General features: G+C 42.8%; 1 protein-coding gene across 14 annotated transcripts in view; it reads left to right on the plus strand.

The window, feature by feature from the left end:
* The window catches only part of LOC134340769 (pleckstrin homology-like domain family B member 1), a 412,363-nt gene that overhangs the window by 193,611 nt on the left and 190,900 nt on the right, over positions 1-27,852 (plus strand). Inside the window, exon 1 of one of the 14 annotated variants that reach the window (XM_063038266.1) lies at positions 25,571-26,254. The exons of the other annotated variants lie outside the window; for them this stretch is intronic. The gene's annotated coding sequence lies outside the window, so the exon portion shown is untranslated. Of the gene's footprint in view, positions 1-25,570; positions 26,255-27,852 lie in introns of those variants that run through there. 14 annotated transcript variants of the gene reach the window in all.

Genomic DNA, 27,852 nt, shown 5'->3' on the forward strand with positions numbered 1-27,852 from the left:
TATATTTAAGGCAGAGGTTGATAGATTATTGATTGGTCAGGGCATGAAGGGATATGGGGAGGAAGGATAGAGATTGGGGCTGAAAGGAAAAAATAGATCGGCATGATGAAATGGTAGAGCAGCCTAATTCTGCCCCTATGTCTTATAAGACATCATGGCTGATGTATTATCCCTCTCGACCCCATTCTCCTGTCTTCACCCTGTAACCTTTGATACCCTTAAGACTATGAAGAGTACTATAAAAATGAAATTTCTATTCTTCTTTCTATAAAAATTCCTCATAAATTTCTTTTCAGAGAACAGAAGTGTTCCTGATCTGAAACAGATGGTCTATTCCAGCTCCCAAATTAGACAAGCAGTCTTTGAATCGCACCCTTTGTGTAACTGGCTCAGAAACAAGAGTCATAGGAAACGCTTTATGCACCTTAGATACGGAGCCTTTCTTTGCAGTTTGCCTGTTACAAGCAACCAGTGATTTGCACCATTGGGTTCAGCTTTGCTCCTCCTTAATTTTCAGTGAGGATGAGACGGTATCGTGAGCCATCGCCAAAATGGAGCTTTTTCAATTAACTGAGGACCAGGGACATTCAATAAATGTAATTCACAATCGTGGAGTCCTGACACATGTCATCAATGACTCACATTTTAATCAATGTAGTCTCACTTCTATGGAGTTCCCTCTGTGTTTCCTGCTCCTCTGCCCTCTCCTTATCTACATCACTCCGTTAGGTCCCACTGTGTCACTTTTGAATGTCTTTCTCTACACTCCCTCACCCTGTGCCCTCCCTCATTGTGTTGCCTCAGCCTACAGCATCTCCCACTGACCCTGTCATTTAGCACTGTCTGATTCTGCACTCTTACTCAATAGAGTTTGTTGAATGTGCTGTAGTATAGAGGCAACCTGGTTTGTTCAGATTATCAACTTGACAAGCTCTCAGCACGGTCGACTGTTCCTGTTTCTGCATTTGGCTGAAGTGCTCTGATTTTCGGGTCTTGAATAGCTCCCTTTTCAGTGAATATTTTGCCACCCATAGGGTCGGGACCTGCTACTTGCCAGTGCTCCTGCTTTTCAAAGTATCACCAAAGGCAGCTCTTTCATTCCCACTGCATTACTAATTGAACAGTGTTTGGACAGTTATGTATCACATTACATTTACAGCTTGGAAATATTTGTTTCAAGTATTTTATTGGAGATACAGCACGGTAACAAGTCCTTCCAACATAACGAACCCGTGCCGTGGCGCCCAATTACATCCATGTGACCAACTAACCTACTAACCCAAACATCTATGTGGAGGAAACTGGAGCACCCGGAGGAAACCCACACGAACACAGGGAGACGTACAAACTCCTTACAGACAGTGGCAGAATTGAATCCGGGTTTTGGGGGCTTTAATCGCGTTACATTCGCAGCGAACCTACTGTGCCACCTAATATCGGTTAATTTATTCTCTAGAGAAACCTAGCCCTACTCTATTTCATCTCCTCTGGTTATGGACATTCAGATGCCTGTAATTAACATAAGCAACACTGGGCAGATACAGTATGTGACCGAGATCATTGTAAATTGTCCCATGATTAGGTTGGAGTTAATCAGGTTTGTTGGGGGCTGCTGGGGAGGCGTGGCTCAAAAGGCCAGAAAGGCCTACTCCGTGATATATCACTAATTAAACTTGGAGATATATATTTATAAGACCATAAGGCACAGGAGCAGAATTAGGCCATTCGGCCCATCAAGTCAGCTCTGCCAATCCATCATGGCTGATTTATTATCCATCCCAACCCCACTTTCCTGCCTTTCCTCATAATCTTTGCAGAGATGATTATTAAATTTGTGGATGTCACTTAAGTTGTGGGGTTGTGGGTAGTGAAGTACATTGTCTAAGACTACAGCAGGATGTAGATCAGATGGAAAATTGGACAGGGCATTGGCAAGGTGGAATTTAACCTGAAATGTGAGCTGATGCATTTTGATAAACATGAGAAATTCCTCAGATGCTGGAAAGCTGGGGCAACACACACAAAATGCCGGAGGAACTCAGCGAGTCAGGTAGCATCTATGGAAATGAATAAACAGTCGACATTTCAGGCCAAGATCCCTTTAAGGACTGAGAAGGAAGGGGGAAGTTGCCATAATAAAAAGGTATTGGGTGGGAGAGGAAGAAGGCTAGCTGGAATGTGATAGGTGAAGCCAGGTGGGTGGAAAAGGTTAAGGGCTGGAGAAGAAGGAATCTTCTGCTTGCATTTTGAGAAGTCAAATAGGAGTAGGACATTAACAGTAAATGGTAGAGTGCTAACAAATGTTGAATTCAGAGGGTTCTTGCAGTTCAAGTCTAGTCTTCCCTCAGAGTGGCAGCACCATAGACAGGGTGGTGGAGAAGACATCTGACATGCTTATCTTCAGAAATCAGGACATTGGATATAAAAATTGGGATGTTGTGTTTCAGCTTTACAAAATCCTGGTCAGACAACATTAGAAATACTGTGTGCCATTTTGGCTGGTACACTAGAGGAAGATTGTGGTTGCACTGAAGATTGTACACTGAAGATTCACCAGGATCAAAGAATTTTGTTAACAGGGAGAGATTGGATAGTGTGGGCTTGCTTTCCCTGACTGGTGACCTGATAGAGTAATATCAAATTATGAGAGGCAATCAGAATTTATTTCCCAGGAGAGGCATATCAAAAAACAAGGGGGTACAGGTTTAAGGTGAGTAGAAAGTGTTTAAAGGGTATTTGAGGTGACAGCTTTTTACACAGAAAGTGGTTATTGTCTGGAACTTGCTGTCAGAGTGCTTGATGGAATCACTCTCACTGTGTTTAAGAAGGAACAGTTGCTGTGTGGGCAAACAGGCTGAGTGTAAATGGGTGAAAAGGAAGCATGGAATTGATGGGCTGACAGGCCCATTTCTGGGTGCTGTGTGACTCAGACTCTAAAGGGTCAGTACAGGCACAGTGGATGAAATGGCCTCCATCTGTGCTTTATTGCTCACCGATTCTATCAAATGTTAGAAAGAGGTGAGAGGAAACCTCGTACTTTGCCATCTACAGATTCCTGATGGATTGGGTTATCACTACTCCAGCTGTATTTACACAGTAACCTACTCTGTAAAACACAAGCCTGAGTGATAGGCCAGTTAAATCAAATATCCAGAGGGTCTGTTCTGCACATCTGGCATTATTAAGCAAACTGCCCTTTTGCTTCCCCACCAGCTGTTTGATCTTGCATTGTAAGTACTTACAGATTCTCTAATTATGTATTCATGTGTGTTACACAGTTTTGCCTGGACTGTTCCTCATAACACTAAACTGTCCCACAGCATGCTTCAAAGAACACCAGATTTTCTGACTGAATTCTGGGCCAATGTTTATCCAATAATAACCAAACCCTTGGAAACAGTAACCAGGTCATCACTACTACGCTGTCTGAGGGAACTTGCTGTCATGTTTCCCTATATTACACCAGTGCGTATGATTCAAGAATACATCACATTGGTTGTAAAACTCTTAGTGCTTGGGATCATAATAATACTACTGCTTGGAACAGTTGGGACAATGAGCACTGACAGATTTAACGGTGTGTTTGCTTCGTACAGGAGGAAAAGTGGGATGTGCTAATAGGTTGGGATGAAGTCAAGCTTATGTAGACCTTGAGCACTGGCATGAACTATTAACTGTTAACAGGATTGTCTCAAGTAATTGAGTAAGAAAGAAATATCAGCAATATACAGGGGAAAGCATGAAATCTGGATGAGTGAAATCTGCAGATGCTGGAATCTCGACCAATAAACAATCTGACAGAAGAACTCAATGAGTCAAACAGCATCTGTGGCTTTGGGTCAAAACCTAACATTAGGACCTGCAAAGTTTCGGCACCAAAGATGAGAAAGATAAAGATTAGTTTTATTTGTCACATTTTATTCTATTATAGATTTATTGAGTATATCGGCAAGAAAATGAACCATATGGTGACATATATGTACTTTCATCCAGAGCAACACACAGAAAATGCTGGACGAACTCAGCAGGTCAGGCAACATCTAAGGAAATGAATAAACAGTCAATGTTTTGGGCCGAGGCCCTTTTCAGGACCGAGAAGGAAGGGGGAAGATGGAAGGATGTTGGGGGGGAGTGGATGAGGGATTGCCAGAAGGTGATAGGTGAAGCCAGGAGGGTGGAGAAGAAGGAATCTGTTAGAAGAGGAGAGTGGACAATGGGAGAAAGGGAAGAAGGAAGGTCACCAGGGGGAAATGATAGGCAATCGAGAAGAGGTAAGTGGACAGAATGAGGAATAGAAGAAGAGGGAAGTGGGAGGAAAAATTACCAGAAGGAGAAATTGTTGTTCATGCCTTTTTGAATTCTTATGCTTATCTGAATTCTGTTTCTGTCCCTCATACTTTCTTGAAGGTCCAGCAGTTTGTAGGGGTTGTCTGCAGAAGCCTTTTCTGATAGATTTGCATCAGAATCAAATTTGTTATTACTGACATATGTTATGAAATGCGTTGTTTTTGTGGCAGTAGCACAATGCAAGCCATAAAAAATACTATCGATTACAAGAAAAAAGTAAAATAAATAAATAAAGTGCTTGAGAGGGCTGGTAAGGTTTATGGACCGTTCAGAAATCTGATAGTGGAGGAAAAGTGCTGCTAGATCAGGATGTGGCTCTTGTGTTATTATTGCCCTGTTATCTCAGTGTGCCAGGGATAAGAATCGGAGATGAAGACTTTGGTAACTGAGAGATTGCAAAGGCGTCTCTATTCCTGAGGGTGCAGGAGCATTGGGAGTATGGCTTTTTTTTCATCGAGGCCTGGAAACAGCTGAAGCAAACCACAGTCTTCTGAAAGCTTCGGGTCACTGCTTCCAGACCAATTATCTCGGCAAGGCTGCAGGAAGTAGTGTCGAGCTTTGTAAGCAAAAGGTCCATAACGCAGTTCCAGAAAAGTGCCTCCAGGTTGTGGGATGGGAGAGACAAAAAAAAGCAGCTCCATTATGATATAAAGATTTGGCTTCTTTCAGAGACATCTGTTCTGATGGACTATTGGAATTCTTGTTGTAATTCTTTCTAAAATTTAGAATCAGAATCAGAATCAGGTTTATTATCACTGGCATGTGTCATGAAATTTGTTAACTTAGCTGCAGCAGTTCAATGCAATACATAATATAAAAGAAAAAACAAAATAAAATAATAATAATAATAATAAATAAATAAATAAATAAATAAATAGATTATGGTATATGTACATTGAATAGATTAAGAATCATGCAGAAAACAGAAATAATATACAAACGTTTGTATATTAAAAAAGTGAGGTAGTGTTCACGGGTTTAATGTCCATTTAGGGATCGGATGGCAGAGGGGAAGAAGCTGTTCCTAAATCACTGAGTGTGTGCCTTCAGGCTTCTGTACCTCCTTCCTGATGGTAACAGTGAGAAAAGGGCATGTCCTGGGTGCTGGAGGTCCTTAATAATGGACACTGCCTTTCTGAGATACCGCTCCCTAAAGATGTCCTGGGTACTTTGTAGGCTAGTACCCAACATGGAACCGACCAACTTTACAACCTTCTGCAGCTTCCTTCGGTCCTGTGCAGTAGCCCCTCCATACCGGACAGTGATGCAGCCTGTCAGAATGCTCTCCATGGTGCATCTATAGAAATTTAAAAGACTTGTATTTACATACTCATTTCCTGATCTCAGAAAGTCACAAATCACAGCCAAAATAGTAGAGTCACTGTTGTAATGTAGGAACCATGTCAATAAAGAGCAAGGTGCCAAAAGCAGCTATGTGACATCCCTTTTTTTTAACATAGTGAGGGATAAATATTGGCCAGGACATTGGTGTGTATCCCCTGTTGTCTGTAGGAATTACTTCTTTACATCCAGTTTGGAGGACAGCTGGGGTCCTGGGTTGACAGCTAATCCAGATAATGACACATCCAACAATGTAACACTCGCTCAGTACTGAACAGGGCAACTAGATTCTGCCTGTGAAGTAAAATTTGAACCACAATCTTTCCACTGATGGCATATCACCAGTGGCTTACTTAAGAAACCAAAAGCAGTTTAAACAGTATCTCTCAATGTAATGAAATCAACTAAAAACACAAAGCATTTTTAACAATTTAAAATTAATTTAGTGATACAGCGCAGAACAGGCCCTAATGGCTCTTCAAGTTGTGCCACCCAGCAACCCGCTAATTTCACCCTAGCCTAATCGCAGGACAATTTACAATAACCAATAGCATACTAACCAGTACATCTTTAGACTGTAAGCGGAAGTCAGAACACCCAAACGCGGGAAGGAACACACAACCTTGCTTACAGAGGATGCTGGAACTGAACTTTGAACTCTGACGCCCCGAGCTGTAATAGCATCACACTAACCACTAAGCTACCGTGGCACCCCGAAATGTTGAACAAAATAAAATAATCTTACCATGTGGAGTCCATGAGTGGATTTCCAAGCATAAATGCTCGGGAATGTCTGGAACTCTCAACTCCATGAGAATTCCAGCAGGGGCGGGTCTGGATAACATAGAAAATGGAATGCTTAGAACCAGGCCCTTTGGCCAGGATGTCTGTGCTAACCATGATGATAAATGAAACTATTCCCTTCTGCCTGCACATGATCCATATTCCTCCATTCCCCTCATGCTTATTATATGTCTAAACGCCACTGTCATGTCTGCTTCCACACCCACCCATGGTAGTGCCACGTGCCATTACAGGTACTACCATGTGTAAACTATTTTCCCCACTCATCTCCCTTAAACATTCGCTCTCTTGCCTTAGAGCCATGCCCTCCAGTATGTGAACTGGGAGCTCACCAGTGCCAGCCAGATCATCCCTTCTACTTTCTTGCAAGAGTCCCAAGGTTTGACCACATTCTTGTGGGTAAGTACCAGACCCAACACAATGTGGGCCTGATTGATTGTTTGATACTTCGAATGACACAGAGGAGGCCATTGAGTCCATTCTGTGCATGATGACTCCCTCTGCTTTCCCTATATTCCTGCAACTTATTCTTTCTCACAACTGACCATTCATTTTGACATTGGTCTCCTCTGAGCCAATTAACCTACCAGTTTATTGTTGAGATCTGGGTGGAAACTGGAGCTCCAGGAATAAACACATGCAATCACAGAGAGAACATGTCAAACAAATTGATGAAGGTAGAGCAGTGAATGTGGTGTATATGGATTTTAGTAAGGCATCCGATAAGGTTCCCCATGGGAAGTTCATTCAGAGAGTCAGGAGGCACGTGATCAATATAAGAACATAAGAAATAGGAGCAGGAGTCGGCCATCTGGCCCGTCGAGCCTGCTCTGCCATTCAATAAGATCATGACTGATCTGACCATGGACTCATCTCCACCTACCTGCCTTTTCCCCAGAACCCTTAATTTCCCTTCTATGCAAAATACTTGGAGAAACTTCAAGAGAAACTTGGCTCTGTAGGTTTGGAATTGGCATGCCCACAGAAGGCACAGTGTAGTTGTAGATGGAGCATATTCTGCTTTGAGATCGGTGACCAGTGATGTTCTGCAGGGATCTGTTCTGGGACCACTGTTCTTTGTGACTTCTATAGATGACTTAGATGAGGAAGTAGAAGGGTGGGTTAGTAAGTTTGCAGATGACACAAAGTCCGTTGGTGTTGTAGATGGTGTAGAAGGCTGTCATAGGTTACAATGGGACTTTGACAGGATGGAAAGATGGGCTGAGTAGTGGCAGATGGAGTTCAATCCAAAAAATTGTGCAGTGACATACCATGGAAAGTTGGGCTTGAAGAAGCAGTTCAAGGGTTCTTAGCAGTGTGAAGGAACAGAGAGATCTTGGGGTCCAAGTCCATAGATCCCTCAAAGTTGCCACACAAATTGATAGTGGTTAAGAATGCCAATGGTGTGTTTGCCTTCTTTACTCAGGGGATTGAGTTCAAGAGCTGTGAGGTAAAGTTGCAGCTCAATAAAAATCTGGTTAGACCTCACTTGGAATATTGTGTTCAGTTCTGGTTGCCTCATTATAGGAAGGATGTGATTGTTTTAGAAAGGGTGCCGATGAGATTTACCAGGACGCTGCATGGATTAGAAAACATGTCTTATCAGGATAGGTTGAGCAAGTTAGGGCTTTTCTCTTTGGAGTGAAGGAGAATGAGAGCTGATTTGATAGAGGAGGGAGTGTAAGATGATAAGAGGCATAGACAGACTGGACAGCCAGCTCCTTTTTCTTAGGACGGCAATGGTTAATATGAGAAGGCATACTTTTAACATGATTGAAGTACAAGGGGTGGTAGAGGTAGGCTTTTTACATACAGCATGGAATGCACTGTAAGGGTGGTTGTACAGGTGGATACATTAGGAAAATGTATGAAACTCCAAGATAGGCACATGGATGAAAGAAAAATAGAGGTCTTTGTGGGAGAGAAGGATTAGATTGATCTTGGAGTAGGTTAAAAGTTTGGTACAAAATCATGACCTGTACTGTTCCATGTTGTATGTTGTATGGTCTCCTCAAACAGCACCTGAGATTCCCAAAATTAGAACATAGAATACAGAACAGTACAGCACAATACAGGTCCTTCAGCCCACAGTGGTGTGAGGAAGCAGCAAGAACTGGTGAAGAACTTCCATTTTTATAATGCAGTTCACAACCTGAGCACATCCCAAACCATTTCAAAGCAAAGGAGTTACTTTTCAAAAGTTCCCTCTTGTCCCTGGGGCAGAACGTTGCACGTAATCCCATTCAATCGACCTGAATGACAAGGTGCAGGCCGACACTCTGGTGGAGGGGCTTTAACTCAGAAGTTAAACTGAGTCTTCATCTGCTCTCTCAAGTGTACACTAACGATTGCACAATTTCAAGGTAGGGTTGAAGTGTTCTATCCAGTACCGTGGCCAATATTTATAATGCTGTACACCTAATAATAGACTAGCTGGCCATGGTTCACTCTGTTGTTTGCGAGATGTTATTCTCACAAATTAACCACAACATTTCCTACAGATCAACACTAATTACACTTCAGAGCACTTCATTGGCTGGAAAATATTTGAAAAGTTCTGATTATGGGAAAAGCAGCATATAAATGCGAGCCTTACTTTTATATCACACAGACTGACACACAAAATCACTAGTGGTTGCTGCATTATCCTAAGTGGTATTCTAAAGATTAAAGGTCAGTTTTATTTGTCACGTTTATCAAAACATGCAGTGAAATGTGTTGTTTAGTGTTGAATCAAATCAGCAAGCCCACAAGTGTTGCCACACTTCCGGCGCAAACATACCATGTCTACAATTCATTAACCATAACCAATATGTCTTTGGAATGCGGGAGGAAACCCACATGGTCATGAGGAGAAAGTACAAGTTCCTTACAGAGGATGGTGAGAATTGAACCCCCATCTTAAACAGCAGGTACTGTAAAGCATTGCACTAACCACGCTACTTCTTTCATAAGATGAGAGTAGGTGTTCTCCTGTCTTCTCTCAAACACTGACCAATGTTCTTCCTTCATCTGGGAGAGAATTTCTGGTCACTTATCTCATTCAATTTCTCTAGGATTATGTTTTGCAAACTGGCTGTGACAGAACATGCAGACAGGACCTTTGGCCCCGTGACACCGCACCAACCATCAAAAACCCATCTACTGTAATCCCGATTTATTCTTCCCCATTCCTACCATCTCATCCCAAGTTCCACTATATGCCGACCAAGTAGAGGCTACTTATAGTGGCTAATTACTGACAAGCCTACACGCTTTGGGAAACACTAGAGGGTGCAGATGCTGGGGTGTGGAACAACCACCAACCTGCTGGAGGAGCTCAATGTGTTGAGCAGAATCAGCAGATCTGTGCGAGGAACGAAGAAGTCGACATTTCGGGTTGAAGTCCTGGTACAGGGCTTTTGCTTGAAAATGTCAACAATTCTTTCTCACAGATGCTGCCTGATGCATGGAGTTGCTCCAGAAGACTGCTTGTTTCTGCACGTTTTGAGATACGGGAGGGAACTGGAGCACTGGAGAGCACCTTTTATTATTGTTCATTTTACAATGGAGGTTGATGGATCCTTGCTAACTAAATACGTGGATGAACTGGAGCTGGGTCTGTCCTCAGCCATGATCTCATCAAGGGCAGAGCTGCTCTGGGATGGGTAGATGGGCTCCTGCCGGCATTCCTGCTTTGGAGGGTAGTTCACTTTAAAAGCAGAAGCACGCAAGAACCAGAGGAGCTGTTGTTGGTAAACGGCTTGCGCAGAAAACAATGTTTTTGAAATCTGAGCTGAGCCACTCCCACACACTGAGCACAAAATGCTCCAAGATTTCATGAATAAAATCCTTAATTGAGTCGTCACACATCCCATCCTGTCGCAGCCATTTAAACACCTTGACATTCGTGTTAAGGTGGAATGTTCTCTTTTGCTAGTGATAATCAATGTGAATACATCACTCAAGGTAACATTTAATAGCCTGGAATATTCAAGCAGCACTTGATTTTTTTTGTGTGATTCTACCCACACTCTGATCATGGAGTGTCTGTAATTATAACCTCAGGCCATACTTCCTACAATAAGTAATGTGGAAGCCTGGTTTCTCCCTGTCATTAGTGCAGGCTGTGTAGCTAAAGATACAGAACAGAATTGACAGAGTAAGGACGGAGGCGTTGATTACAGGGCCATCGGCACTGGTTGCATTTTTCACTGAGTGTCAAGCAGACCCAGTGCAGGCCACACCATTCCCATTCAGCAATGTTTCAGGTGAAAAATCTCTAGAAGTCTCCACGATGCAGCTGAGAGAATCACAAACAAATAAAAATAGCAAGGTAACTAAAAACAAAAGATCTTATTTAGTGCCCTTCCTCCACTATCCTCTCCTATCAGATTCCTTCTTCAGCCCTTTACCTCTTCCGTATATCTCCTCCCAGCTTCTCACTTCATCTTCACCACCCCCACCCTGCCTTTCCCTTCACCTGGTCTCACCTATCACCTGTCAGCTCTTACTCTTTCTCCTCCCCTCACCTTCTTATTCTGCCTTCTACCCCCTTCTTTTCCAATCCCGATGAAGAGCCTCAGCCCAAAATGTCGACTGTTCATTCCTCTAAGTAGACATTGCCTGACCCTCAGAGTTCCTCCAGCATTTTATGTTTGTTACTCTTCTTTAATTTTTTTTGATCATTTTAGCTAAATGCATGCTCTCTCTCTCTCACACACACACCACACACACACACACACACACACAATTAATGTGATTATCCATGATTTGTGAAAAATACATATATATTACAAAGATCCAGAGTATCAGTCACTGCTGTCCCAAAAACATGCCTTCAAGACAGGAATTTTCAGCAGAATTTTGCTATTGTTACAAACTGGGAGAAAGGAAAGCAGAGTTGCAAAGAAAAAGATATAAAGAATGTGGGAGGTGCAAGCCCGGAAGAATTTTTTTAAGAGATTTGAAGAAACATAGAAACATAGAAACATAGAAAATAGGTGCAGGAGTAGGCCATTCGGCCCTTCGAGCCTGCACCGCCATTTATTATGATCATGGCTGATCATCCAACTCAGAACCCTGCACCAGCCTTCCCTCCATACCCCCTGATCCCCGTAGCCACAAGGGCCATATCTAACTCCCTCTTAAATATAGCCAATGAACTGGCCTCAACAGTTTCCTGTGGCAGAGAATTCCAGAGATTCACCACTCTCTGTGTGAAGAAGTTTTTCCTAATCTCGGTCCTAAAAGGCTTCCCCTCTATCCTCAAACTGTGACCCCTCGTTCTGGACTTCCCCAACATCGGGAACAATCTTCCTGCATCTAGCCTGTCCAATCCCTTTAGGATCTTATACGTTTCAATCAGATCCCCCCTCAATCTTCTAAATTCCAACAAGTACAAGCCCAATTCATCCAGTCTTTCATCATATGAAAGTCCTGCCATCCCAGGAATCAATCTGGTGAACCTTCTTTGTACTCCCTCTATGGCAAAGATGTCTTTCCTCAGATTAGGGGACCAAAACTGCACACAATACTCCAGGTGTGGTCTCACCAAGGCCTTGTACAACTGCAGTAGTACCTCCCTGCTCCTGTACTCGAATCCTCTCGCTATAAATGCCAGCATACCATTCGCCTTTTTCACCGCCTGCTGTACCTGCATGCCCACTTTCAATGACTGGTGTATAATGACACCCAGGTCTCGTTGCACCTCCCCTTTTCCTAATCGGCCACCATTCAGATAATAATCTGTTTTCCTATTTTTGCCACCAAAGTGGATAACTTCACATTTATCCACATTAAATTGCATCTGCCATGAATTTTCCCACTCACCCAACCTATCCAAGTCACCCTGCATCCTCTTAGCATCCTCCTCACTGCTAACACTGCCACCCAGCTTCGTGTCATCCGCAAACTTGGAGATGCTGCACTTAATTCCCTCATCCAAGTCATTAATATATATTGTAAACAACTGGGGTCCCAGTACTGAGCCTTGCGGTACCCCACTAGTCACCGCCTGCCATTCTGAAAAGGTCCCGTTTATTCCCACTCTTTGCTTCCTGTCTGCTAACATTCATACACTTTTATTTTAAAAAAGATGAAACTGAATGGCAGTGAAGTTATATTTGATATTTATCAGACTATTGCTGGGCAACTTTCGGAATACTGGGTACCCGTCTGTTTGCTGTATTAGAGTTGTAGGGTGCTATAGTAAGTAAACAGGCCATTCGGCCCACCAAGTCTACACTGACCATCAACCATCCATTTTACACTGGTAGAATGCTAATCCCATTTTTAATTTTCCCCACATTCTCTTCAGCTCTTTCCAGACTCCACTACTCACTAACACACTAGGGCAACTTACGGTTGCCAATTAAAGTTCAAATTTCAAAGTAAATTTATGATCAGCTTGTGTATCTGAGGGATGTGGGAGGAAAATAGAGCACCCAGAGGAAACCCATGTGGTCACAAAGAGAACGTACAACTGCACACAGACAGCACCCGAGATCAGGTCTAAACTTGGGTCCATATCTGTACAAAGACAATGGCTCTATTATCCATGCCACTGCCTAAATATAAAGGCACTGAAAAGGTGCTTAAAAGATTTGCAATGGTAGTACCAAACTGTAAAGTTATAATTCATGGTAAAAGATGACCGTTCTTGGAATGGAAAAGACTGAGTAGTATCCCTGTAGAAATCTTCACTCAGATTCTAATCGTGTTCTCAATGAAAAGTTTGGCATAAATAGAAACGTTTCCATGTGGTGATGAGTAAAAATAACAGCCTGCATGTAAGATTGTCACCAACAAAGTGAAAGGAATTTGGAGGAAATTTCTTTCCCAGAAAATGCTATGAAGTTCACCGGAAGTGTTTGAGGCGAATAGTTGAATACTGTACATTCTGAAAGAGCACAACTAGATTAGAAAGTACAGGAGGTGGACTGAGGGGAGCCAAAGCAGGGACGTAGAGTAGATGGGCTGAATGGTTTGATTCAGGATATTCAGGCCATTTATCAGATTCTTGTGAATAGACAGGCAATCTGAAATAAGGAACAATGACAGTTAGGGGGAGAGAGAGAGAGAGAGATGGAGGAGAGATCACGATGTTAAATCATTTCTTGTCGTGCACCAGTATGGTGAGATACACCTGCCCAGCGTTCCCTTGTGAGTCTGACAGGACAGAGTCAGTAAAGGAAGCATCGTGCTGCTGAACTGGATTTGCGAGCAATGTAGAAGAAATTCATATACTTTTTCCTTTCCCTTATAATGTTAGAGTCCTTCTTGCCAACTGTATTCTATTAAACTGACAATAAAGAAAAGAAGAGAAAGAAGTTGATTTATGTAGGTCCTTTCTCATCCTGAGGATATTGCTAGGCACTTTGCGGTACCTTAATTACTCTTTAATTGCTTTTCCTGTTGTTAAGGTGACAGAATTATGGGACCACAATGTGATGATAACCTGATTATTTGCTTAGTGATGCAGGTTGAAGGGTTTCAGGAGACCGAAGACAATGACTCTTCAAAGTAATACTAACAGATTGTTCACACAGTCTTATCCATATCTAAGAAAGGATGTGCCAGCATTGGAGAGGGACCAGAATGGTCGTGGGAATGAAAGGGTTAACGTATCAGGAGCATTTGATGGCTCTGGGGCTATACTCACAGAAGTTTAGAAGAATGGGGGCGAGGGGAATCTCATTGAAATTTACCAAATATTGAAAGGTCTAGAATGGACATGCAGAGAGAATGTTTTCAATCGTGGGAGGGTCTAGAATCAGAGGGCACAGCCTCAGAATAGAGGGATGTCTCTTTATTACAGAGATGAGGAGGAATTTCTTTAGCAAGAGTGTAGTATATCTGTGAAATTCATTGCCACAGACATCTGTGGGGGCTATCTCATTGGGTACATTTAAAGCGGAGGTTGAAAGCTTCTTGATTAGTAAAGGCGTCAAAGGTTATGGGGAGAATGCAGGAGAATGGGGTTGAGAGGAACCATAAATCAACCATGAGGAGATAGCAGAGCAGACTTGATGGGCTGAATGGCCTAATTCTGCTCCTAAATCTTACGTTCTTATGGTCATGAAGTGGGGCCTTGAGTTAACAGCTCATCGCATGGCGGTGCCTCCACGGCCATTTCAAACGCTGGGATTACGTGTTCAAGCCCCTGATGATCGATTCAGTGGCGGGATTGATATCCACCGAGTGGATGTGATGGATGATAAAATGAGGACAGAGCAAGGATGAGTTGTGTTATTAAACAGTCTATCTATGTCCCCTGGTCACATGTACCGAGATACAGGGAAAAACATTGTTTGGCACGCCATCCATAAAATTCATTGCATTACAATACAGTGTAACAGAATCCAGAATAAAGTGTTACAGTTACAAGCAGACAATAAGGTGCAAGGTCAAAACAAGTCAAGAGTCCATCTTATCATACCAGGAGACCTTCAATAGTCTTATAAATATGGAATAGAAGCAGTTTCTGAGCCTATTGGTATGCATTTTCAGGCTTTTGTATCTTCTGCCTGAATCGTGGAGCAGTCACTGCCAGGGTTCAGTGGGGAAGGACAGAGTATAGGGTTTTTCCACTACTGGACAGGGAGGGACCAAGTTGGGGAAGGAAGCTCTTCAATTTTTGTAGTAGTGTACCACCTCAGGGGGCAACATGAGGGGCAACAGTCCTATTGGCTTTCAGGAATGTAATAGAACAGTACTGAAGCATTGACTGCAAATGTAAGAATGAAAAGGTGTTACACAGTTTATTTTTGTAAGTAAATTTTCTTCTGCCTGATGGTGGGGGTTGGGGGAGAAGAGAAGAGAGGATGTGCAGGGCAGGTGGGGTCTTTGATTTTGCTGGCTGCTTCACTGGGGCCGTGAGAAGTGTAGGCAGAGTCCATGGAGGGGAGGCTGGTCTCCATCACATGCAGTGGGATGTTCAGCAGAATGGTTTGAATGTGACTCATAAAGAGTAATTGATTTGAAGAGTACAGGTAAGTAGTTCAGTAAACACAGTGGAAAACACAGAAGGGTATATCGATTGCTATGAGCTGAATTGGATGGGAGGAGTTGAATCAAGTTGTTGAGAACTGATCACTAAAAGGCAAATGGGAAGAGAGCTCAAAGGAAGGTGTTTACTGTCACAGGATGAGACTGGGAGGAGTGATATTCCTGGAAGAATGAGTAAGGGACATCTGCGGCAAGAGATCTGTCACTTTTGAGTGACGGTTAATGCTATAAATAAAGTGTGGTGAAATTAAGCAATAATGGGTTTTAAGGCCATGAGTTATAAGACCATAATGAGGCCATAAGTTATAAGACCGTCAGACATAAGAGCAGAATTAGGCCATTCTGCCCGTCGAGTCTGATCCACCATTCCATGATGGCTAAGTTATTTTCCCTCTCAACCTCATTCTCTTGCCTTCTCCCTGTAACTTTTGACACCCTGACTAATCAAGAACCTATCAACCTCTGCTTTAAATGTACCCAATGACATGGCCTCCACAGTTGTCTGTGGTAAAGAACTCCACAGATTCACCAGCCATTTCTACCGGTTTATTATAGCACACTAATAAACTAATACCAACACGAAACAGCTGCTCAGCCTCTGGGAGGAGGCAAGCATGAAGGACCGTGGCAATAGCTTACTCTGTGGTAAACAGGAAAGAGACCCCTCCGCTCCATCCCCGCAGTTATCAGTTTGTTTCCTTCCTTGAAGATGTTTGCACTGAGGCCCCTTAGCATATCCTTCTCTCCTTAGATGTGGTAATACAATAACCACAAGGCAGGTTAATCTCCATATAGACTGGGTAAATCAAACTATCAGGGACACTGTGGAGAACAAATGCACGGAGTCCACAAATTCATGGGTTAGTATGTTGAGAAACTGGCAAGGGAACGTTCTGTTTTAGATTTAGTATTGTGTATGAGAAACAGTTAATTAATGATCAGGTAGCTGAGAAGCCTTTACGGAACAGGGATCACAATATGATATAGTTTTGAATATATATTGACAGTGATTTCATTCAATCTCAAGGCAGGTTCTTAAAAGCAAACCCTGGAGGTGTGAGGTGTGAGGTGTGAATTGGCTATGGAAAATTGGTAAGCTATATAAAGGGGTTTAACATTAAATAAGCAATGGTTAACATGTAAAGAATTCATACAGAAGCTTGTTTTTTTAACTTGTATTTACTTACTTACTGCCCATTAAACCACTGGCATTTAGGGGCAGCAATGAATCTCTGGTGTTCACGGCTTCCTTCATCGTGTCAGTAACTCCTCTCGGTTTTCACTACTGTCAGTCATGCAAGTCCTGCGTGGAGACTCAGGAATACCATCGTACTCAGATGTAGAGGGATTCTTCATTGCTGTTTCCGTAACAGTTTTGTTTGACCAGTCAGGGTTGTCAGCCCTGAGCTGAACCCCTGAACCTGGAGGTTCGGTGGACAACTGTTAGTCTGCCCTCTACCCTTTGACCTGTTTGTCATGGGTGACCCTACCAAGAGCCAAAGCATAAAGCCCTGACCCCAGCCAGCATAACTCTCTGGGTCACCGAAGCATGCAAGCCTCCAAACCCAAAGGCAAGGTTGTAGTCCTCTTGAAGGTTTTTACTTGTAGTTCACAATATATAATAGGGTATTAACATGGTGGATATGGAAAGGATTTTCCCCCTGGAAAAGTATATAACTAACTGAAAATCACAGTTTAAAAATAAGAGATGCCCATTTAAGACAAAGATGATGTGATCTTTTTTCTCTTAGCTGGTCCTGAGTCTCTAGAATCTTCTTTCTCAAAGTATGGTAGATACAAAGTCTTTAGATACTTTTAAAAGAATAGATAGATTCTTGATAAACAAGGAGGTACAGAATTAATGTTGCAGTCAAATAAACCATGGTCTTATTAAATAGTGAAACAGATTTGAAGGAACTGATGGCCTGCTTTTACTCCTATTTCATCTGTCTGTCTTCTGTGATATTTATGACAGAAGTTTATGGGAGTATTTATGGTACAGGAGTATCAGGCTCTTCATTTAAATTGATTCAGTCTCACCCTGTTTGTGGTTTTGACACTTTGGCTCTCTCACTGATGGTTTTTGGCTGTTCTTTTCTTTCAGTTCAGTCCAGGTTTCTGTCTGCTCTGCTCTGTATAAACACACATTCAGTCACAGCTCACAGGTTAAACTTCAACTGGTCAGGTTAATACCTGAACAAGACGGGACTGGCCAGCTCCTTGATCCCACTCCTTCATTCAGTTACCTTCCGACTGGACTTCACTCCAGCTCCATCAACCCACCCTTGTCAACTGCCGCACAAAAATCCACAAATGTGTTTTGTCAAGAAAGGGGATGTGTTTGGAAACAGTTTTAATAACTCTGAGCCAAGAACAATGGAATGATGTGGGGAACTAGAGCAAGTCTTCTGAGTGAAAAGATTCATTCTGTTGCGTAAAACTCTTAGACTTCCTCGATTTCAGTCTTGACAGTACTACTTGGCCTTCAGCTTTCTAAGGAGTGAGTACCTCATTCCCTCTGACCTTTGACCTTTCTGTAAGGTCTACTTGGCTGAGTATGCCTTGATGAGTGAGCTAGTGTCCTGGAGAGTGACAGAGGACCTGTTAATTCATGATCCTTCACCCAAGGATAACAACAAATTTGTTCCTTGCACAAAAGGGAATGGTGAGACCCGATGCAGACTGGGAGATCGTTTTGCTGAACACCTGCACACTGTCCTCCAGAGAAAGCAGGATCTCCCAGTGGCCACACATTTTAATTCCACATCCCATTCCCATTCTGACATGTCTATCCACGGCCTCCTCCACTGTAAAGATGAAGCCACACTCAGGTTGGAGGAACAACACGTTATATTCCGTCTGGGTAGCCTCCAACCTGATGGCATGAACATTGACTTCTCTAACTTCCGCTAATGCCCCACCTCCCCCTCGTACCCCATCCGTTATTTATATACACACATTCTTTCTCTCTCTCCTTTTTCTCCCTCTGTCCCTCTGACTATACCCCTTGCCCATCCTCTGGGTTTTTCCCCCCCTCCTCCCCCTTTTCCTTCTCCCTGGGCCGCCTGCCCCATGATCCTCTCATATCCCTTTTGCCAATCAACTGTCCAGCTCTTGGCTCCATCCCTCCCCCTCCTGTCTTCTCCTATCATTTTGGATCTCCCCCTCCCCCTCCCACTTTCAAATCTCTTACTAACTCTTCCTTCAGTTAGTCCTGACGAAGGGTCTCGGCCTGAAACGACGACTGTACCTCTTCCTAGAGATGCTGCCTGGCCTGCTGCGTTCACCAGCAACTTTGATGTGTGTTGCTTGAAATTCCAGCATCCGCAGAATTCCTCGTGCTTGCGTTTAAACAGTGCTTACTGTTCTGATAACTAACACTTCAGTGGTTTAGTTAAACTTTGAATAAATAATTAACTAACATTTAAATATTTTACAGAACTGGTTTTGAAGTCCTGATAAGATTTCGTTTAGAATGAGAATTGGAATATAATGCCTAGAAATAATTGGTTACAGTACAGATGAATCTCCCCAGAGTTTCTCCTCCTCATCCTGAAGGAGTTAGCAGCCCCAGATATCGATTGTACCTACTCCAGGACCCTCTCTTCACGTGTGAGCATACTCAATGGCACGCTGTTTGCTTGAGGAACAGGACTATGGGAACATAAGATCATAAAACATGGGAGCAGAATTAGGCCACTTGGCCCATCGAGTCTGTTCTGCCATTCCATCATGGCTCATTTATATTCCTTCTCAGCCCCACTCACCTGCCTTCTCCCTGTGACCTTTGGTTCCCTAACTAACCAAAAACTTATCAACCTTCATCTTAAATATACCCAATAGTTCAGCCTCCACAGCCGTCTGTGGCAATAAATTCCACAGATTCATCACCCTCTAGCTAAAGAAATTCCAAATTTCTACTCTAAAGGGGACATCCTTCTATTTTGAGGCTATGCCATCTGGTGCTAGACTTCACCATTATTGGAACATCCTCTTCACCTCCATTCTATCTAGGCCTTTCAATATTATTTAAATTTCAATGAGATCCCGCCCCCTCACTCTTCTAAACCCCAGTGAGTACAGACCCAGAGCCATCAAACAGTTCTCGTACATTAACCCTTTCATTCCCAGGATCGTTCTCATGAAGCTTTAATGCCAGCATATCCTTTCTTAGATGAGGACCACAACTGCTCACAGTACTGCAAATGTGTCCTGAACAGTGCCTTATAGAGACTAACCTACAGAGGTCTAGTTGTACTGCACTGTGATTACTGCCCCACTTCATCACCCTCCCATCCTCTCCTCCTAGCTCTCTCATTGCATTCATCGTATTCCTCCCCCCACCTTTCCCATTCTTCTTTTTTCAGCCTCTTTACACTTACTCAGTCTCCTCTCCCTTTCTTCCCTCTCTCTGTGCTTTCACCCTTCTCCTTCATCTGCCATTTTCTCTTCCTTTGCCCCCACCCCTTGGTCTGCAAGCTAGGAGAATCAAAAAAAAAGAGAAAGTAACCTGGGGCCATTAAGAGAGAATTCCTTTTCATCAAAATAGGAATGAGTCCAAGGGCTTTCATGGGCCAAAGATGGATATACTGTATTTATACACTTTCACGTGGTCTGTACACACCAGCTGTGTGGTGAAAAAGGCACAACAGCGCCTCTTTCACCTCAGAAGGTCGAGGAAGTTTGGTATGGGCCCCCAAATCCTAAGAACTTTCTACAGAGGCACAATTGAGAGCATCATGACTGGCTGCATCACTGCCTGGTATGGGAACTGTACCTCCCTTAATCGCAGGACTCTGCAGAGAGTGGTGTGGACAGCCCAGTGCATCTGTAGTTGTGAACTTCCCATGATTTAGGACATTTACAAAGACAGGTGTGAGAAAGGGGCCCGAAGGATCATTGGGGACCTGAGTCACCCCAACCACAATCTATTTCAGCTGCTACCTTCCGAGAAACGGTACGTAACATAAAAGCCAGGACTGACAGGCTCCGGGACAACTTTTTCCACCATGCCATCAGACTGGTTAACTCACGCTGATTTGAGTGTATTTCTATGTTACATTGACTGTTCTACTTATTATAAATTACCATGATTGCACATTGCACATTTAGACGGAGATGTAACATAAAGATTTTAGCTCTTCATGTATGTGAAGCATGTAAGAAATAAAGTCAATTCAAATTCAGTTCAATTCATGGTAATGGGGTTTCTGAGACAAGGAGGGTGGCCACTGATCAATTACAAAAAATAACTGGAGTTTCCATCAATGCATTCAAAATTCTGGAGGAACTCAGCAAGTGAGGCAGCATCTATGGAGGAGAATAAACCCTTCTCGGCTCAAACCACTTTCCATAGATGCTGCCTGACCTGCTGAGTTCCTCCAGCATTTTGTGTGTGTTACCCTAGATTTCCAGCATCTGCAGAATCTCTTGTGTTTCAGAGTTTCCATTGCTGCCCACCCCTTTCCTTTGTCCTTCTTCCTGTTCTCCCCACTCCAATTTAGTCCAATCTTTCTCCTCGTGAACCACCCCCAGCATTGAAATGCTGATAGCCAAGATTGTGAATTAAACATTAAGGCCCTGGATCAGCTTTCTTGACAAATTTAACACATAAACAGATTGAAACAGAGGGGTGCCAATTTTTTATTCTTACAACTTCTGTTTATACATGGTGTTCAAAATTCAAGGCTTGAGGAAAAGCAAAAAGAGAGGTTTTCTCTTCCTGAGGGGATCTGTCACAGCCTCAAAACATCTCAAACCTGAATAGAACACCTTTAGAAATTAGTGTAGAAACATAGAGAAATATGGCAGCCATTTTTACAAAGCAAGATCCCATAAAGCTGTTTCTCTCCGTGAATTTAATTGAAGGGTAAATCTTGGCAAAGACTCTGTGTCAAACCTTCATGCTGTTCTTTAAATAATGTATGGTTCATTTCAATGATTCCAAATGAATCTCAGGGTGGTATATGGTGACATACATGTACTTTGATAATAATTTTACTTTGAACTTTGAACCTCAGAGCACAGACAGCTCTTCAGTTTAACACCTGTAGATCAACAGGTAAAATGGGCAGGGAATGGCAGATGGAATTTAGTTCAAATAATTCTAAAGTGATACTTTTTGGAAGTTTCGTTGAGAGTGTTGTTGAACAGCAAGACTTTGAAGTACAAGTACATAGTTCTCTGAGAATGGGAACACAGGCAGACAGGATGAAGAAGAAGGCATATGGCCTGCTTGTATTCATTGGTCAAGGCAGTGGATATAGGAGCCAGAATGTCATAATATAGTTGTACAAAATGTTGGCTAGGCTACACTTGGAGTACGGTATGAACTTCTGGTCTCCATATTAATTTAAAGAGGGTACAGAATATATTCACAAGGATGTTTCAGGGATAGGAGGGTTTGAGTTATCGGAAGATATTGGATGGGCTAGGTTTGTCCCACCTGGAGCAAAGAAAATGGAGATGACATAATACATGTATAAAAAACGATTAGAGGCATCACTAGTGTTCAAAGTTCAAAGTAAATTTATGATCAAGGTACAATATACTACCTTGAAATTCATTTTCTTGCAGGCATTTACAGGGAAAAAAGAAACATAATAGAATTTCACAAAAAGCTATAGGTAAAGACAAGGACTTACAAGCAACCAATGTGCAAAAGAAGACAAACCCTGCAAATAAAATAAAGTAATACTGAGAGACATCTCCAAGCAAGAAACAATCCATCCCGGCACACTTTGGATCATAGTCGAGGACTTTAACCAGGCTTGTTTGAAGAAATCTCTGCACACTGACCATCAGCATATAATCTGTAGCACCAGAGGACCCAACACACTATTGTGTGTTATACTAAGATAAGGCATGTCTAACATTCCATATGCGCAGGCCACATTTTGTTCGATATGATCACTCGCCTGTCCTTCTCCTGCCTGCATACAGGCAGAGGCTAAAGAGCATAGCTCCAGAGACTAATCAATTAAGTTGAAAGGGAGTGCAGGAACCGGGGCCTTGAGTGGAAAGAGTGAGTGAATGAAGCCTCCATCGGTCAGGGTCCACCAGGGATGTTGTGTCCTCGCTGTCTAGGTACGCAAGCCAGAGCAGTACAAAATGGAGAGCAAGCTGTTGCCCATGTAGCAAACCCGCCCTCTCCACGCATCTGATGAACTAACAGGAACAACAGAGGTCATTACCAGCAGCATCGCAGGAGTTGCCAGTCAGCATTGAATTAAACACAGGACTGCCTTAGGGACTCCAGCTCTGGATTTTTCCCTCGGGGTTTACTCCTGAAGCATTCCCCATGAGTGCATATAACTGCAAGGCAGCAGAGGTTTGGGATCAGAGTTTTTCTTCTCCTAGATGAGCTGCCAACCACGGCTGATGAGCCCCATCTCCCCAAAATGACTGGTTTTAGGGTGCCAGTAGTAACCCTCCTTTGCCCCTTCTCCTGTTAGTAGAAATGGTTCCGCCGGGCTTGGTAGCTAAGCCACACATGAAGGCCAGGAGCTGGACGTGGTTGTCAGAGGCTATTTGAGATGCACGCCATTGGGAACATTTAATAGGTAGTGGTATCCCCTCTACCCCGGCTCTAACAACCTTAAGGAACTCGAGTGGAAAGGGACCATGGCAAATATTACCGATTAAGCCAAATGTCGAACCATGAGGATTCTAAACAGTTAGATAATGGATAATCAGAGTCTTATTGTAGCCACCAAGCCACACAGGCTGTTTAGAATTCAGAGAAGGTTAAAACCAAAGATAACAGTAACTTGTCACATTCATTCTGGTCATGTTGTAAGCTTTATGCATACTGGAAAAGTATTTTTCACTGTTTCTCTGAGGTTTTTGGGAAGCGGTGGGAACCAGACCCGCTCATAGCCATCCTTGGAGCAACAAGCTCCCTATCTTCAGCCAATAAGTATGAAAAAAAGGCTGTATTGTTTGGCATGGTGATTGCTAAGAAGTTAATCCTGCAAATGTGGAAAATGGATTCTGTGCCTACGTACGAACTGTGGCTGAGAGAACTGGCAAATACTTTACATTTGGAGAGGCTGAGACTATGTAATGAGGACAGAGGGGACATCTTTGAAAGGATATGGGGCCCTGTATTGGACTTTCTTACGGGGTGAGGACTGTGGTTTTTTGGTGCGGTTCACCTCTGCTGTGTATGTTTACTTTTGCCTTTATATTTTTCTCCCTTTTGCTGCTCAACATTTAATTAGATTTTGTTACGTTTGTGGTTTTTGTAGATATGTTGTTTTTTTGTTTAAAAAAATAAAAGGAATATGAAAAAAAATGCAGTACCACCAGATTCCTACAGGCTGCATTGTTAAGTCCAGCAGCTCAGTACTGCCATTGACAGGCTGCCTGCGGTACTGCAACTGACGATGAAGTTTGCTCAAAAGCAAAAAAGGATGGCAGCATTTTTCCTGAGAACAGACCTCCAGGACAAAGCACTTTCCTTTAAAATGTAGAGCGGTGTTATTCAGGATGAAATCAAGAAGCATTTTTTTTTTAGCTGGAACTCTACCCCAGAAACTCACGAGGTCTGGTGTCAGGAGCAGGAGTATAGTGTGAATGAAAACTTTCAACATAAGCTTTGATAGGTATTTTCGGTAGGAGTAATCAGGGTCACAGAAGCAAGGTACGTGAGTGGAATTCAATCAAAGATTATTATTGCAATAGATCATGGCAATATGTTAAGGACTTAAATATAAAAATGGAGATTGTCCAATCATGGAAAAGCTCCAGGAGAGTTTATGAGGTAACAGTATTTCTCCAATGAAGGAGATAAGTGGGTTACTTTATCGTCTATAGTCTGTACTTTCTGGTCTATAGCCTGAGTTGCATTGTCTGACTTATGGTCTGTCTACGCCCACAGAAGAGTTATAAACATTGACCTGTTTATGACCAGATGTTGTTGACAAGCCATCAGTATCTTTGATTTGGACAACCAATATTAAATATATAATTGAATAGCTAAGTAGCCTCTTCCTTTCCCATGTATACAATAGAAACTGCAGAGCATAAGGATCGAAAGTCAATAGTTAAGAGGCGTATTTCTCTGGTGTATCACAAGAAGAATGGCCATTTGTGTGAGGATAGAAGGAATGAAAGAACAAAAATATCTCTCACAGCAAAAGGAAACTGCTGGTACAGTTGCAAGGACAGCATCATGGTCCCAATTGTTAATCCCCTATTTTGCCCCTAATCTCCTTCGATTATGCCTTGATTCCAATCGTTAATGTCCCATTTACTGCTAATTCGCTTGATGACAGCACACCAAGAACTGCAATATAAGAACCCTGGCGTCACAACCACTAGTTGCCAGTTTGTTGGTCTATTCCTGTGTGATAACTTTGTTTTCTGACTGTTTAGCACTGTTAGTTCTAAATTCAGCTCCAGTTTCAAGATATTCTATGAAGACCCTGTCTCTGTGTCAAGACTCCATATCAGAGCTCAGTGTCAAGATTCTTCCTGTTTGCCGTTCAATGTTCATATCTGCGCAAGCGTCCTAACTCAATCTCCGTGCCTGTGTTCTGCACTTGGGTCCTCCTCAGTTGCTCCTTACAACAGAGAGCATTTGGGATTGCTCCATTGAATCCCTCAGAGATTGCCTCAGCCCATGCTTGCCTCGAGTTTCTCGGTTCCTCTCCAAAGGTTCCCTCACGAGTGAGTAATCAGATTGCTCCCTGACAAATCATAACTTTCCATCAAAGAAGGTCACCGCAAAATTGTGGAACTGTAAATCTGTCTAGCCAGAGGACAGGTTACCTTGGAAACATCCTTTGGTTATATCTTTCATTCCAGAAAGATTTGGCAACATTTCCTTTTAGAATTATCTAAGTATAGCTTCCACCTCCCCCCATCCCTGCTTCTCTCTCTCTCTCTTTGTTCATCTTTGTGAATTGCTGTCTCTGTTTTTCAGAATGTCTTTCTACTTGTTGCTTATCTATGTGTGTTTTTCCATTTCTTGATGGTTTTTTATGTCAGTGTCAGTATCTTTTACCCTGTGTGTCAGTATGTGTCTGCGTCTTTGCTGAATGTTTCTGCCTCAGTGTATCTTTCCAAGTGCTCGCGTCTCTTTCTCTCTCCCACACTCCTCTCTCTGTATATTTGCACATGTCTTTGTCTCTGCTATTGTGCTTGTGTTTTCACAATGTATTTTGTGTGGTGTTTATGTGTGTCTCTTTGCCTCTTTGTATTTCGCTGCCTACATGTGCATCCACTCTGCTTTCTGTCTGGCTGAAAGAAACCCATTTATTTTTAAGTGATTTTGGGACAGGGTGCAGGAGGTGGATAGCTGGAGTGCTTTTGGAATGGGAGGAGATCTTCAGTGAGGTCAGTAGCAATGAAACTGGATCCTTGCAGTGCTCATACCAAGAGAGGAATGTTCATTACTCTGTGCCGCGAAGTAGGAAGGCCAACCCCTCGGATAGAATCAGCTACAGCCACCATCCAGTTTTAACTGCTTCCCCCCTCCCCCTCCCCCCCCCCCTACAGCCCTTTAACCAACACACAATCTCATCCTGTCACAAAAGCAGTGTCACTGAAATTACTACTCCCGTCTGGAACAACTTGGTGTGGCTCCGAGGACTTATTATTCAATTTTGAAAAGCAAAGGGGGAAGGAAGAGGGAAGATTCTGGAGAAACACTGGGATTGATTTAAATCCGGCAGACCACTCTGACCTCCTTTTGGACCAAGGGCAGTGGAGGAATTAATTCGAGTCGGGCAGTCTGTGCGGTCAGCTCGCAGTTGGAACCAGGAGAAAGGTGAGGGAGAAGTGGACTGACAGATTTACAAGTCTCGCTGCCTCACTCGCTTTGTTCTTTTGTGTTTTCCTTTTCTCTTTGTGCGTGGCTCACTTGTCTCTCTTTGTGCGCCACAGTTCTCCCTACATGGGAGACTTTGCCTGTTTAATTTATGTGTGATTTCTTTGTCTCCGATGTGTATGTATACACATGTGGATGTTTTCAGCCTGTGTGTGACTCCGTATGTGCATGCAGGTGTGTGTGTACATGTGGATGTTTTTGAGAGTATATGTGGATGTTTTGATGTGTGTGACTCCATGTGTGTGTGTGTGTGTGTGTGTGTGTCTCTCTCTCTCTCTATCTATATGTATTTGCCCTTTTTTGTTTTGCTTACGCTTTCCCTCTGCCTCCTGTTGCCCAAGTTCCATCTGACCTTTGCTCCATGCATATCTTTTTTTTACTTTGTCTCTCCATTACACCCTTCCAACTGTCCATCATTCTCTCCCTCCTTTTTCTCTCCCTGTTCAGTCTTTACACGTCAAAACTTGATTTAGATGTAGGAGCAGTAAATCCCACGGCATGGAATGGAATGGACTGTTTCCCATTTAGACAGCAGACCGGCAATACTGAGAGTTGTCTGAAGCTTTGATGTTAGAAATGTGATCCTCGTGCCAGTGTAGAGAGTTTCCCCATTCTCAGATCAAACAGTCAACCATCTCAACATTCAACCAAAGAACAAAGGAACAAATGCACAAAATTGGGCTGGAAAACAGAAGTTTGTTTTCTAGACAGATTTTATATTTCATTTCATACATTTTAAGTTATTTGAAAGTGCAGCTGTAATGAAAATGAAATGGAGATATAATTGTGTGAAGATATTAAAATTTGCTTTGTGATATCCTGATAGTTTTTCAGCAAGAGTTTCTTCACTGAAGCTTTGATATTTGGATGCTCATGGTGTGGTCCCATTGTTGGGACCCTTGTGTTGTGACCTCTGTTTAGATTCCTTGATTGGCCCCATTGTTTTTTTTTGGGACCCTTGTATTGTGACTTCTGTTTAGATTCCTCGATTGGCCCCATTTCTGGGACCCAGATGGCTCCCACTGTTATTGGAATTCTCGGTGTGTGATTTCTTTTATGATGAAATTATAATTCTGTATCATGTCCCCGTCCCCCACCCCCCCCACCCCCGTCACAGGGACTCTTATAATGTGGCTCCCTCCCTCTGAGGATAAGATCCTTCTGATGGGAACCTCTTGTGAATTATGTGACTACCCCTTTCTTGTTGGGATCCTCATAAGAGATTCTGGGAGAGTCAGGTCCTTGGGATGTGACTCCATTTATTCATGGATCTTTATAGTGGTATTTCCTCCACCATTGGGATCCTTTCATTGTAATCCATTTATAATTTGGATCTGTTTTATGATGCCCTCTAGTGAGTGTGCTTTTTTTATATATTCATATGATCGTCTTGACAAATGTAGGCTTAATATTGTTCTTTTCATAAAACTGACTAGAATCTCTTAGTAGTCAAACAGTTTTGGCGTTTTACTGTAAAAACGCAGGTGCATTGTGGATGTATCTGATATCAATCAGTGGCTTCAGGCAGAGGAGATACA

The sequence above is a fragment of the Mobula hypostoma genome, chromosome X2 (assembly GCF_963921235.1).
Source record: "Mobula hypostoma chromosome X2, sMobHyp1.1, whole genome shotgun sequence".
In the NCBI taxonomy this organism is placed as follows: Eukaryota; Metazoa; Chordata; class Chondrichthyes; order Myliobatiformes; family Myliobatidae; genus Mobula; species Mobula hypostoma.